Here is an 11,608-nt window from a genome sequence, read left to right as displayed (position 1 = left end):
CTTAAGTACCTTGGCGTCACCCTCGACCGTCGCCTCTCCTGGACTCCCCATCTCCAGACAATCCAAGCCAAGGCACGTTCCCGACTCCGTCTCCTCAAGCTCCTTTCCGGCCGAACGTGGGGTCTGGACCCCTCCACCATCCTCCACACCTATAAGTCCCTCATCCGCCCTATCCTCTGTTACGCCCATCCCGCCTGGATCTCCGCCCCCCCTTCCTTTTATAAATCCCTCCAAATCCTTGAACGCCATGCTCTCCGCCTTGCCTATCGCATCCGTCTCCCTTCCCCCACGCGGATCCTGTATGACCTTATCCCCTTCCCCCACCTCCTCCTCTTCCTCGAAAGGATACGCATCCTATACACCTCCCGTAAACTCGATCCTCCTCACCCGCTCGTCTCCCCGATCCTCTCCCACCCCCGCCCGCTGCCACGCCTGTACTCCCACGTCCCACCCGGTCTCCATCTCTCCACCCTCCTTACCCTCTCCCAAGGTGGCTTCCGCCAGCTCCCCCTCCCTGATGATGCCCTCCTCCCCTCCATCTACCCCTCCTACCAACTTTGATCCTCCCACCCTCCTCCTGTGCTTGCTCCTCGGGGCACCCTCCCTCCCTTCTCTCCCCTTTCCCTCCCTCCTCCTTTTCTCGTCCCTCGTCCCCCGGGCCCCCCCCTCCCCTGTCCCTATCCTCCTGTCCCCATCTCCTAAGCCATGGCATCCTCTTTTCCTCCCCTCTCCCCCTCCTCATCCCTGTTGCCCTCTTGGCAGGTCCCCGGACTCGCACACGCTCAGTGGACATTCGCGCGCCGGAGATCACCGCCATCAGTGTATCGTGTGTGCCGTCGTGTTTAGTGTTCAGTGTTTACCGTCACACTCCATCGTTCACCAGTGCCATCGTCTCCTTCAGTGTTTGTGCGTCGTCTCAACAGTTTGCAGTGTGGCTTATCGTCGAGTGTGAACGGCTCCGTGTTTGTTTCTCTGTGTCTCCTGTTTATTGCCCACCGTTTTGTAACTTTTATGTTTTTCTCCTGTTTTTGCTGATTGTACCTTCTATGGCTGAAGAGCAGCGTAGTATGCTGCTGACAGCCTGCCTGCTGTACAGGCTTTAAAATAACAATAAAGTAAAAAAAAAAAAAAAAGAGATATTTCCAATATGCGACATTCCCGCTGTCCCTATTCATGAGCTGCGAGCTGTACCACGTACAAGCTACAGACGCGATCGCATTGCTCACTGTACGGATTCTCATGCTGAGCGATCAGCTAGGAAGCGCCCCATCCATGTCGGCACCCGTGGGCGTTGCACTCGCAGTCGCAAAAAACGCTGGGCAAATATATTTCTCGGAAGAGTAACGACAGTCCGAGTCTCCTGCGTGGGAAGAGTCTTTCTAGGCCCTGACCCACGGGAAGGGTGTAGCTTCCCCCATCCCGGACATTTGACGTCGTCACACTACCGGTATTGACTAATAGACTGATTGCTGATAATCATTAGCCATACACTGGGGGAAACGGCCGACAGGGGCGGCAACATAGTGGAGCCGCAGTATCACTAATGTACAGAGATAGAACAGTTTCGACTGGAACCAGAGTCACCGTATACACGGCACTGATTAGTAATAGATGCAGAGCCATCAGAATACAGATAATATATACAACCGTCCCTATACATGCTGAAAGACTCTGCACACAATGAGAACCACACGTCAGCCAGACACTCTTATCACACACTACTCTCTTATCACACACTACTCTCTGCCTGTAACAGGCACACACACAATATCTAACCACCAGCATGGAAGAACATCCAGTGCATACTCTCCGCCACATTACACAATCCACACTATCATAACCAGACCGGGAGGTCCACCCAGAAAACACAATATCCCACCCTTCCGACATCCGCACATTGCTCAGCTAAGCCACGAACACCCACACATGTCCTACACAGGGGTGCACCCAACATCACAATACTGCCTCCTGTCACAGCACACAAACAATGGCAGGAATGAAAGACACAGATCTGCCACAACCATGGAATCGGAGCGCCGCCTGTCATGAGCCAAAAGTGCATCCTGACGTGACAAATCGGATGATGCCGCAGGCATCCAATTACGATAATCACTATCAACGAACCTGCCGCCCCCCCCCCAAAACACCTTTCCCTACAACAATGTGTACCTGAACCTAAGCTATATTGTACCTTAACCTAACCTATATTGTACCTTAACCTAACCTATATCGTACCTTAACCTAACCTATATCGTACCTTAACCTAACCTATATCGTACCTTAACCTAACCTATATCGTACCTTAACCTAACCTATATCGTACCTTAACCTAACCTATATCGTACCTTAACCTAACCTACGTTGTGCCTTAACCTAACCTACGTTGTGCCTTAACCTAACCTACGTTGTGCCTTAACCTAACCTACGTTGTGCCTTAACCTAACCTACGTTGTGCCTTAACCTAACCTACGTTGTGCCTTAACCTAACCTACGTTGTGCCTTAACCTAACCTACGTTGTGCCTTAACCTAACCTACGTTGTGCCTTAACCTAACCTACGTTGTGCCTTAACCTAACCTACGTTGTGCCTTAACCTAACCTACGTTGTGCCTTAACCTAACCTACGTTGTGCCTTAACCTAACCTACGTTGTGCCTTAACCTAACCTACGTTGTGCCTTAACCTAACCTACGTTGTGCCTTAACCTAACCTACGTTGTGCCTTAACCTAACCTACGTTGTGCCTTAACCTAACCCATGTTGTGCCTTAACGTAACCCATGTTGTGCCTTAACCTAACCCATGTTGTGCCTTAACGTAACCCATGTTGTGCCTTAACGTAACCCATGTTGTGCCTTAACCTAACCCATGTTGTGCCTTAACCTAACCCATGTTGTGCCTTAACCTAACCCATGTTGTGCCTTAACCTAACCCATGTTGTGCCTTAACCTAACCCATGTTGTGCCTTAACCTAACCCATGTTGTGCCTTAACCTAACCTATAATGTGCCTTAACCTAACCTATAATGTGCCTTAACCTAACCTATAATGTGCCTTAACCTAACCTATAATGTGCCTTAACCTAAACTATATTGCGCCTTAACCTGACGCACGTTGTCGCTGAACCTGCTCTGTAATTGTTATGCAACCCGTTAAAGTAGTGTAGTGTTGCCTAACCGCAACCCTCGCAATATAGTTCGCTACTCGCACTGCCCGGTCCCCTGTGTATCGCGTCATGTTAAACACCTTGCAGGTGTTGCTGACTTTCCACATGCTCATGCTATACACTGTAATGTGGATAGCAGCAGGACGTACATGCCCCCTCCCCTTCCCCCCTGCCTTCGCAAGCTGGTCGGTGAGAAGTTTGCATGTTCAACGCCCTTCGCATGCCGACGTACTCAGCCTACGTTGTGGTACGGCCTGTCACCTGTCCGCCGATGTACGCAAAACCCACAAACTGTACTGCACATTGGTCCGTATGTACTGAATGATACATCGTGGCACATGTGACCGTATGACGACTGCGCCTAGCAACGGCGGACCATACAGTCCAAATATTGTGCACGCAGCTACGTGTCGTCTCCCTATAAGAGCTGGATTGCAGTGTGGTACGCCATACAGACATGTGGGAGGAACGGACGCCCTGGATGGCGATCAGCATGAGCAGTCTGTTGATGTAGTGGAGCGTGTATTCGGACGTAGTCGTCTCTTCTCACACACCGTGATAGCATGTTGCACCGTGTTCCACATCTGCGACATGCTGCAGAGGCCGGCTGACAGTCGTTCGCGCAATGGACACCGCATACGTACGGGGTCGACCTTCCACGTGTTCTCTAGGCGTGCACATGTTGTTGCGTCTATGTGGGCAGACGTAGTGTGTTGTGACACCTGACACAGGCATGCAATACTCGTTGCAAATGGCGATGGACGTGTACGTTTGCTGGTGACGTTACGCAAATGAACAACTGGTAACCCGTTGTGGTGCGGTTGTTCTCGCTAGAGGTGAATCAGTGTTGGCGACGATCGGTCGAGCTATTAACCGGTTGTTTCAGGGATACCCACCATGCCCACGAACGTGAAAGGGGACCCACCATGCCCACGAACGTGAAAGGGGATCTGGGTGTGAGGGGATACGCGGCGGTGGCTGGGTGGGACCGTCCCCGGCCGGTGAGGGGGGGCCGCCCGGCGTGCTGGCAGCGCGGTGCGTGGGCGCACGCGCCACAGCCGGCTGGTGGGGGCGGCCAGTGGCAGGCGCGCCGGCCGACGGACGCGGCAGGCGGCGCAGCTGCGCGCCGGCGCCCCCTGCTCGCGGCGCCTTGCGGCCAAAGTAGGTCCTCGCGGGCCCGGTGCGAAGCGCGGTGGCCATCTGCAGTGTGCTGGTCCGATTGAGGACTTTGTGGGCTGAGGATGCGCCGCCGCCCGGCGCTCGGCGCCGCGACGCCGTCTGCTGCTCGGTCGCCCCAGCGGTTCTCGCAGGTGGTTTGTATCGCAGCTGTGCGGACGTGTTGGCGCGTGCGCTGTGCTGGGAGAGTTCGCTTCGGCACCCAAGTGGGGCTTTTGTCCTTCTGTGGCGCCGGCGTTGGAGCTGCCGGTCACCGTAGGTGGCGCGTGTTGTCTCCCGCCGGCAATGCCACGACAGCACGCTCCCGGGCCTCTGTCGGCAGCGGCAAGCTCAGTTGGGAGCACGGGTGGTCGCACCTAAAGCGTCTACTTGCCTAACTCCGGGCGATTGCGCCTCTCTCGAACCCGACCAAGTACTTAGGACGGCGCTGCGCGCCGCCGGGACCTGAGAGGGTTTCGAGGTGTGTTGTGCAGGGGAGCTCAGCCTCCTCCTGTTTGCAGAATAATTGAGCGGACGCTTGCGTGTTCGCGCGGGCCCCCGGGACACACTCCCGGGCGGCCGGCTGCTCAGCTCTAGTTGACGCAGCTCCCTGGTTGATCCTGCCAGTAGTCATATGCTTGTCTCAAAGATTAAGCCATGCATGTCTCAGTACAAGCCGCATTAAGGTGAAACCGCGAATGGCTCATTAAATCAGTTATGGTTCCTTAGATCGTACCCACGTTACTTGGATAACTGTGGTAATTCTAGAGCTAATACATGCAAACAGAGTCCCGACCAGAGATGGAAGGGACGCTTTTATTAGATCAAAACCAATCGGTCGGCTCGTCCGGTCCGTTTGCCTTGGTGACTCTGAATAACTTTGGGCTGATCGCACGGTCCTCGTACCGGCGACGCATCTTTCAAATGTCTGCCTTATCAACTGTCGATGGTAGGTTCTGCGCCTACCATGGTTGTAACGGGTAACGGGGAATCAGGGTTCGATTCCGGAGAGGGAGCCTGAGAAATGGCTACCACATCCAAGGAAGGCAGCAGGCGCGCAAATTACCCACTCCCGGCACGGGGAGGTAGTGACGAAAAATAACGATACGGGACTCATCCGAGGCCCCGTAATCGGAATGAGTACACTTTAAATCCTTTAACGAGTATCTATTGGAGGGCAAGTCTGGTGCCAGCAGCCGCGGTAATTCCAGCTCCAATAGCGTATATTAAAGTTGTTGCGGTTAAAAAGCTCGTAGTTGGATTTGTGTCCCACGCTGTTGGTTCACCGCCCGTCGGTGTTTAACTGGCATGTATCGTGGGACGTCCTGCCGGTGGGGCGAGCCGAAGGCGTGCGACCGCCTCGTGCGTGCTCGTGCGTCCCGAGGCGGACCCCGTTGAAATCCTACCAGGGTGCTCTTTATTGAGTGTCTCGGTGGGCCGGCACGTTTACTTTGAACAAATTAGAGTGCTTAAAGCAGGCAAGCCCGCCTGAATACTGTGTGCATGGAATAATGGAATAGGACCTCGGTTCTATTTTGTTGGTTTTCGGAACCCGAGGTAATGATTAATAGGGACAGGCGGGGGCATTCGTATTGCGACGTTAGAGGTGAAATTCTTGGATCGTCGCAAGACGAACAGAAGCGAAAGCATTTGCCAAGTATGTTTTCATTAATCAAGAACGAAAGTTAGAGGTTCGAAGGCGATCAGATACCGCCCTAGTTCTAACCATAAACGATGCCAGCCAGCGATCCGCCGCAGTTCCTCCGATGACTAGGCGGGCAGCCTCCGGGAAACCAAAGCTTTTGGGTTCCGGGGGAAGTATGGTTGCAAAGCTGAAACTTAAAGGAATTGACGGAAGGGCACCACCAGGAGTGGAGCCTGCGGCTTAATTTGACTCAACACGGGAAACCTCACCAGGCCCGGACACCGGAAGGATTGACAGATTGATAGCTCTTTCTTGATTCGGTGGGTGGTGGTGCATGGCCGTTCTTAGTTGGTGGAGCGATTTGTCTGGTTAATTCCGATAACGAACGAGACTCTAGCCTGCTAACTAGTCGCGTGACATCCTTCGTGCTGTCAGCGATTACTTTTCTTCTTAGAGGGACAGGCGGCTTCTAGCCGCACGAGATTGAGCAATAACAGGTCTGTGATGCCCTTAGATGTTCTGGGCCGCACGCGCGCTACACTGAAGGAATCAGCGTGTCTTCCTAGGCCGAAAGGTCGGGGTAACCCGCTGAACCTCCTTCGTGCTAGGGATTGGGGCTTGCAATTGTTCCCCATGAACGAGGAATTCCCAGTAAGCGCGAGTCATAAGCTCGCGTTGATTACGTCCCTGCCCTTTGTACACACCGCCCGTCGCTACTACCGATTGAATGATTTAGTGAGGTCTTCGGACTGGTACGCGGCATTGACTCTGTCGTTGCCGATGCTACCGGAAAGATGACCAAACTTGATCATTTAGAGGAAGTAAAAGTCGTAACAAGGTTTCCGTAGGTGAACCTGCGGAAGGATCATTACCGACTAGACTGCATGTCTTTCGATGTGCGTGTCGTGTCGCGCAACACGCTACCTGTACGGCTCGCAGTAGCCGTGCGCCGCGTGCGGAACCACGCGTTCGTCTCAAAACTAACGGCAATGTTGTGTGGTACGAGCGCTGAAGCGCTGGAGCGGCTGGCCTGCGGCACCTGGCGCCTGGCGCCGGTTTTGAATGACTATCGCCCGAGTGCCTGTCCGCTCCGGTGTGGAGCCGTACGACGCCCATCGGCCGTGAGGCCGTTGGACACTGAACGCTGGAACAGGGGCCGCCACACGCCTCAGTCCCGCCTATGCAACTGTCTTGAAAGAGATAGTGGAAACTATGAAAAGATCACCCAGGACGGTGGATCACTCGGCTCGTGGGTCGATGAAGAACGCAGCAAATTGCGCGTCGACATGTGAACTGCAGGACACATGAACATCGACGTTTCGAACGCACATTGCGGTCCATGGATTCCGTTCCCGGGCCACGTCTGGCTGAGGGTCGGCTATGTATACTGAAGCGCGCGGCGTTTGCCCCGCTTCGCAGACCTGGGAGTGTCGTGGCCGCCTGTGGGGCCGGCCGCGTCTCCTTAAACGTGCGATGCGCGCCCGTCGCCTGGCGGTTCGCATACCGGTACTTACTCGGTAGCGTGCACAGCCGGCTGGCGGTGTGGCGTGCGACACCTCGTACAACGACCTCAGAGCAGGCGAGACTACCCGCTGAATTTAAGCATATTACTAAGCGGAGGAAAAGAAACTAACAAGGATTCCCCCAGTAGCGGCGAGCGAACAGGGAAGAGTCCAGCACCGAACCCCGCAGGCTGCCGCCTGTCGTGGCATGTGGTGTTTGGGAGGGTCCACTACCCCGACGCCTCGCGCCGAGCCCAAGTCCAACTTGAATGAGGCCACGGCCCGTAGAGGGTGCCAGGCCCGTAGCGGCCGGTGCGAGCGTCGGCGGGACCTCTCCTTCGAGTCGGGTTGCTTGAGAGTGCAGCTCCAAGTGGGTGGTAAACTCCATCTGAGACTAAATATGACCACGAGACCGATAGCGAACAAGTACCGTGAGGGAAAGTTGAAAAGAACTTTGAAGAGAGAGTTCAAAAGTACGTGAAACCGTTCTGGGGTAAACGTGAGAAGTCCGAAAGGTCGAACGGGTGAGATTCACGCCCATCCGGCCACTGGCCTCCGCCCTCGGCAGATGGGGCCGGCCGCCCGCGCGGAGCAATCCGCGGCGGGGTCGTGTCCGGTTGCCTTTCCACTCGCCGCGGGGTGGGGCCGTTCCGGTGTGCGGTGGGCCGCACTTCTCCCCTAGTAGGACGTCGCGACCCGCTGGGTGCCGGCCTACGGCCCGGGTGCGCAGCCTGTCCTTCCGCGGGCCTCGGTTCGCGTCTGTTGGGCAGAGCCCCGGTGTCCTGGCTGGCTGCCCGGCGGTATATCTGGAGGAGTCGATTCGCCCCTTTGGGCGCTCGGGCTCCCGGCAAGCGCGCGCGGTTCTTCCCGGATGACGGACCTACCTGGCCCGGCCCCGGACCCGCGCCGCTGTTGGCTCGGGATGCTCTCGGGCGGAATAATCGCTCCCGTCAGCGGCGCTTCAGCTTTGGACAATTTCACGACCCGTCTTGAAACACGGACCAAGGAGTCTAACATGTGCGCGAGTCATTGGGCTGTACGAAACCTAAAGGCGTAATGAAAGTGAAGGTCTCGCCTTGCGCGGGCCGAGGGAGGATGGGGCTTCCCCGCCCTTCACGGGGCGGCGGCCTCCGCACTTCCGGGGCGTCTCGTCCTCATTGCGAGGTGAGGCGCACCTAGAGCGTACACGTTGGGACCCGAAAGATGGTGAACTATGCCTGGCCAGGACGAAGTCAGGGGAAACCCTGATGGAGGTCCATAGCGATTCTGACGTGCAAATCGATCGTCGGAGCTGGGTATAGGGGCGAAAGACTAATCGAACCATCTAGTAGCTGGTTCCCTCCGAAGTTTCCCTCAGGATAGCTGGTGCTCGTACGAGTCTCATCCGGTAAAGCGAATGATTAGAGGCCTTGGGGCCGAAACGACCTCAACCTATTCTCAAACTTTAAATGGGTGAGATCTCCGGCTTGCTTGATATGCTGAAGCCGCGAGCAAACGACTCGGATCGGAGTGCCAAGTGGGCCACTTTTGGTAAGCAGAACTGGCGCTGTGGGATGAACCAAACGCCGAGTTAAGGCGCCCGAATCGACGCTCATGGGAAACCATGAAAGGCGTTGGTTGCTTAAGACAGCAGGACGGTGGCCATGGAAGTCGGAATCCGCTAAGGAGTGTGTAACAACTCACCTGCCGAAGCAACTAGCCCTGAAAATGGATGGCGCTGAAGCGTCGTGCCTATACTCGGCCGTCAGTCTGGCAGTCATGGCCGGTCCTTGCGGCCGGCCGCGAAGCCCTGACGAGTAGGAGGGTCGCGGCGGTGGGCGCAGAAGGGTCTGGGCGTGAGCCTGCCTGGAGCCGCCGTCGGTGCAGATCTTGGTGGTAGTAGCAAATACTCCAGCGAGGCCCTGGAGGGCTGACGCGGAGAAGGGTTTCGTGTGAACAGCCGTTGCACACGAGTCAGTCGATCCTAAGCCCTAGGAGAAATCCGATGTTGATGGGGGCCGTCATAGCATGATGCACTTTGTGCTGGCCCCCGTTGGGCGAAAGGGAATCCGGTTCCTATTCCGGAACCCGGCAGCGGAACCGATACAAGTCGGGCCCCTCTTTTAGAGATGCTCGTCGGGGTAACCCAAAAGGACCCGGAGACGCCGTCGGGAGATCGGGGAAGAGTTTTCTTTTCTGCATGAGCGTTCGAGTTCCCTGGAATCCTCTAGCAGGGAGATAGGGTTTGGAACGCGAAGAGCACCGCAGTTGCGGCGGTGTCCCGATCTTCCCCTCGGACCTTGAAAATCCGGGAGAGGGCCACGTGGAGGTGTCGCGCCGGTTCGTACCCATATCCGCAGCAGGTCTCCAAGGTGAAGAGCCTCTAGTCGATAGAATAATGTAGGTAAGGGAAGTCGGCAAATTGGATCCGTAACTTCGGGATAAGGATTGGCTCTGAGGATCGGGGCGTGTCGGGCTTGGTCGGGAAGTGGGTCAGCGCTAACGTGCCGGGCCTGGGCGAGGTGAGTGCCGTAGGGGTGCCGGTAAGTGCGGGCGTTTAGCGCGGGCGTGGTCTGCTCTCGCCGTTGGTCGGCCTCGTGCTGGCCGGCGGTGCAGGATGCGCGCGCCTGCGCGGCGTTCGCGCCCCGGTGCTTCAACCTGCGTGCAGGATCCGAGCTCGGTCCCGTGCCTTGGCCTCCCACGGATCTTCCTTGCTGCGAGGCCGCGTCCGCCTTAGCGTGCTCCTCCGGGGGCGCGCGGGTGCGCGGATTCTCTTCGGCCGCCATTCAACGATCAACTCAGAACTGGCACGGACTGGGGGAATCCGACTGTCTAATTAAAACAAAGCATTGCGATGGCCCTAGCGGGTGTTGACGCAATGTGATTTCTGCCCAGTGCTCTGAATGTCAACGTGAAGAAATTCAAGCAAGCGCGGGTAAACGGCGGGAGTAACTATGACTCTCTTAAGGTGGCCAAGTGGCGGCGGTGTGGCTGCATCCGGACTTGGCTTTTCGAAGTGCGGTCTTGATGTAGTCGTGCTGCTGCTGCGAGGTGCCTTCCTTGGGTTATAGTTACAGGGAGAGTGATGCGCAATACATGGGCCTAGCCCTCTTAGCCTCTCCTCTCCTGCGGTCTTCTCCCCTTCTCGTGGGCCCGCTGATTTTCGCAGAGTAGAAGACCGCACCAGGGGCTTGGGGGGGTTACCAGCCCTCCCTCGCACTATCCCTTTTTTAGTTGGGGGCAGTAATCAGAGAATAAGTGGTGGCCCTTCCGCTGAAGGTGCCACCCCAACTCCCCCAGCACCTAGCCGGCCAACCGGCCGTGCCGAAAATCTTGTAACTTTTGGTGCTGTATACGCCTGTAGTGAGTGCCACCGCAGCTTCACCACCAAGAACGGTCTCGGGGTCCATCGCCGCCGCCAACACCTTGCGGCCGCCAACGCGGAGATCGTCACGGAGAGGCATCGCGCGAGGTGGACGGAGGAAGAAGTCCTGTCGCTCGCCAAGGCAGAGGCCGAACTGTTCCTCGAGAGGGACGCCCGGTTCTTCTTTGTAAATCAAGAGCTCATCAGGATGTTCCCCGACCGAACGCTTGAGGCAATCAAGTGCCGACGGCGGCAAGCTGCCCACAAGCAGCTTGTCCGCCAATTCATGGAGGCGCTTGAGATCGGTCGGGGGGAAGAGCCGGCGTCCCGCCGGGGAGCTGCGAGCCCGCTGCCTGACGCGGGCGAGGCCGCTGCGCCGCCCGTCGACGCAGCCGAGGACTTCGCGGCCGACACCACCGGGCCGCCGCCGGAGGGGCCGACTGACGCCGCCATCTGGGAGCATCTGGCGGGGCTACCCGCTTCCGCCCAGCGTTTCTCTGCCCTGGATCGTGTCATAGGTCTGGGGCGGGGCACGCCGCCCGATGTCATCCTGGGCATGCTCCCGGATGCCCTTGCGTCGGTCGGGTCCAGAGGGGAGAGATCGATCACCAGGACACAGCGGCCGCGCCAACCATCGAAGCGGCCGCCTGCCGCGCCGCCGACGCAGAAGCGCAAGCGGCGCCGCTGGGAGTACGCGAGAACGCAGGATGCCTTCCGACGGTCGCGTGCACGTTGCGTGCGCGGCCTCTTGGATGGCACCCTGCTCCAGCCGCCACCTGCCATCCCTGGTCTGCTGGACTTC

General features: G+C 57.0%; 2 non-coding genes and 1 pseudogene across 2 annotated transcripts; all 3 read left to right on the top strand.

Moving 5' to 3' along the window:
* Nucleotides 1–4,923: 4,923 nt before the first annotated feature.
* LOC126476888 (small subunit ribosomal RNA) lies at nucleotides 4,924–6,832 on the top strand. Its single transcript, XR_007587319.1, has one exon. It is a non-coding gene; the product is annotated as a small subunit ribosomal RNA (ribosomal RNA).
* A 351-nt stretch (nucleotides 6,833–7,183) lies between these two features.
* On the top strand, nucleotides 7,184–7,338 carry LOC126476422 (5.8S ribosomal RNA). The gene has a single exon (XR_007586959.1). It is a non-coding gene; the product is annotated as a 5.8S ribosomal RNA (ribosomal RNA).
* A 188-nt stretch (nucleotides 7,339–7,526) lies between these two features.
* LOC126475601 (large subunit ribosomal RNA) overlaps nucleotides 7,527–11,608 on the top strand; it is a 7,956-nt pseudogene continuing 3,874 nt past the window's right edge.

The sequence above is a fragment of the Schistocerca serialis genome, chromosome 4 (genome assembly GCF_023864345.2).
Source record: "Schistocerca serialis cubense isolate TAMUIC-IGC-003099 chromosome 4, iqSchSeri2.2, whole genome shotgun sequence".
Taxonomy (NCBI): domain Eukaryota; kingdom Metazoa; phylum Arthropoda; class Insecta; order Orthoptera; family Acrididae; genus Schistocerca; species Schistocerca serialis.
Note: the sequence above shows the minus strand (reverse complement) of the source record. Positions and strands in the feature narration are given on the sequence as shown.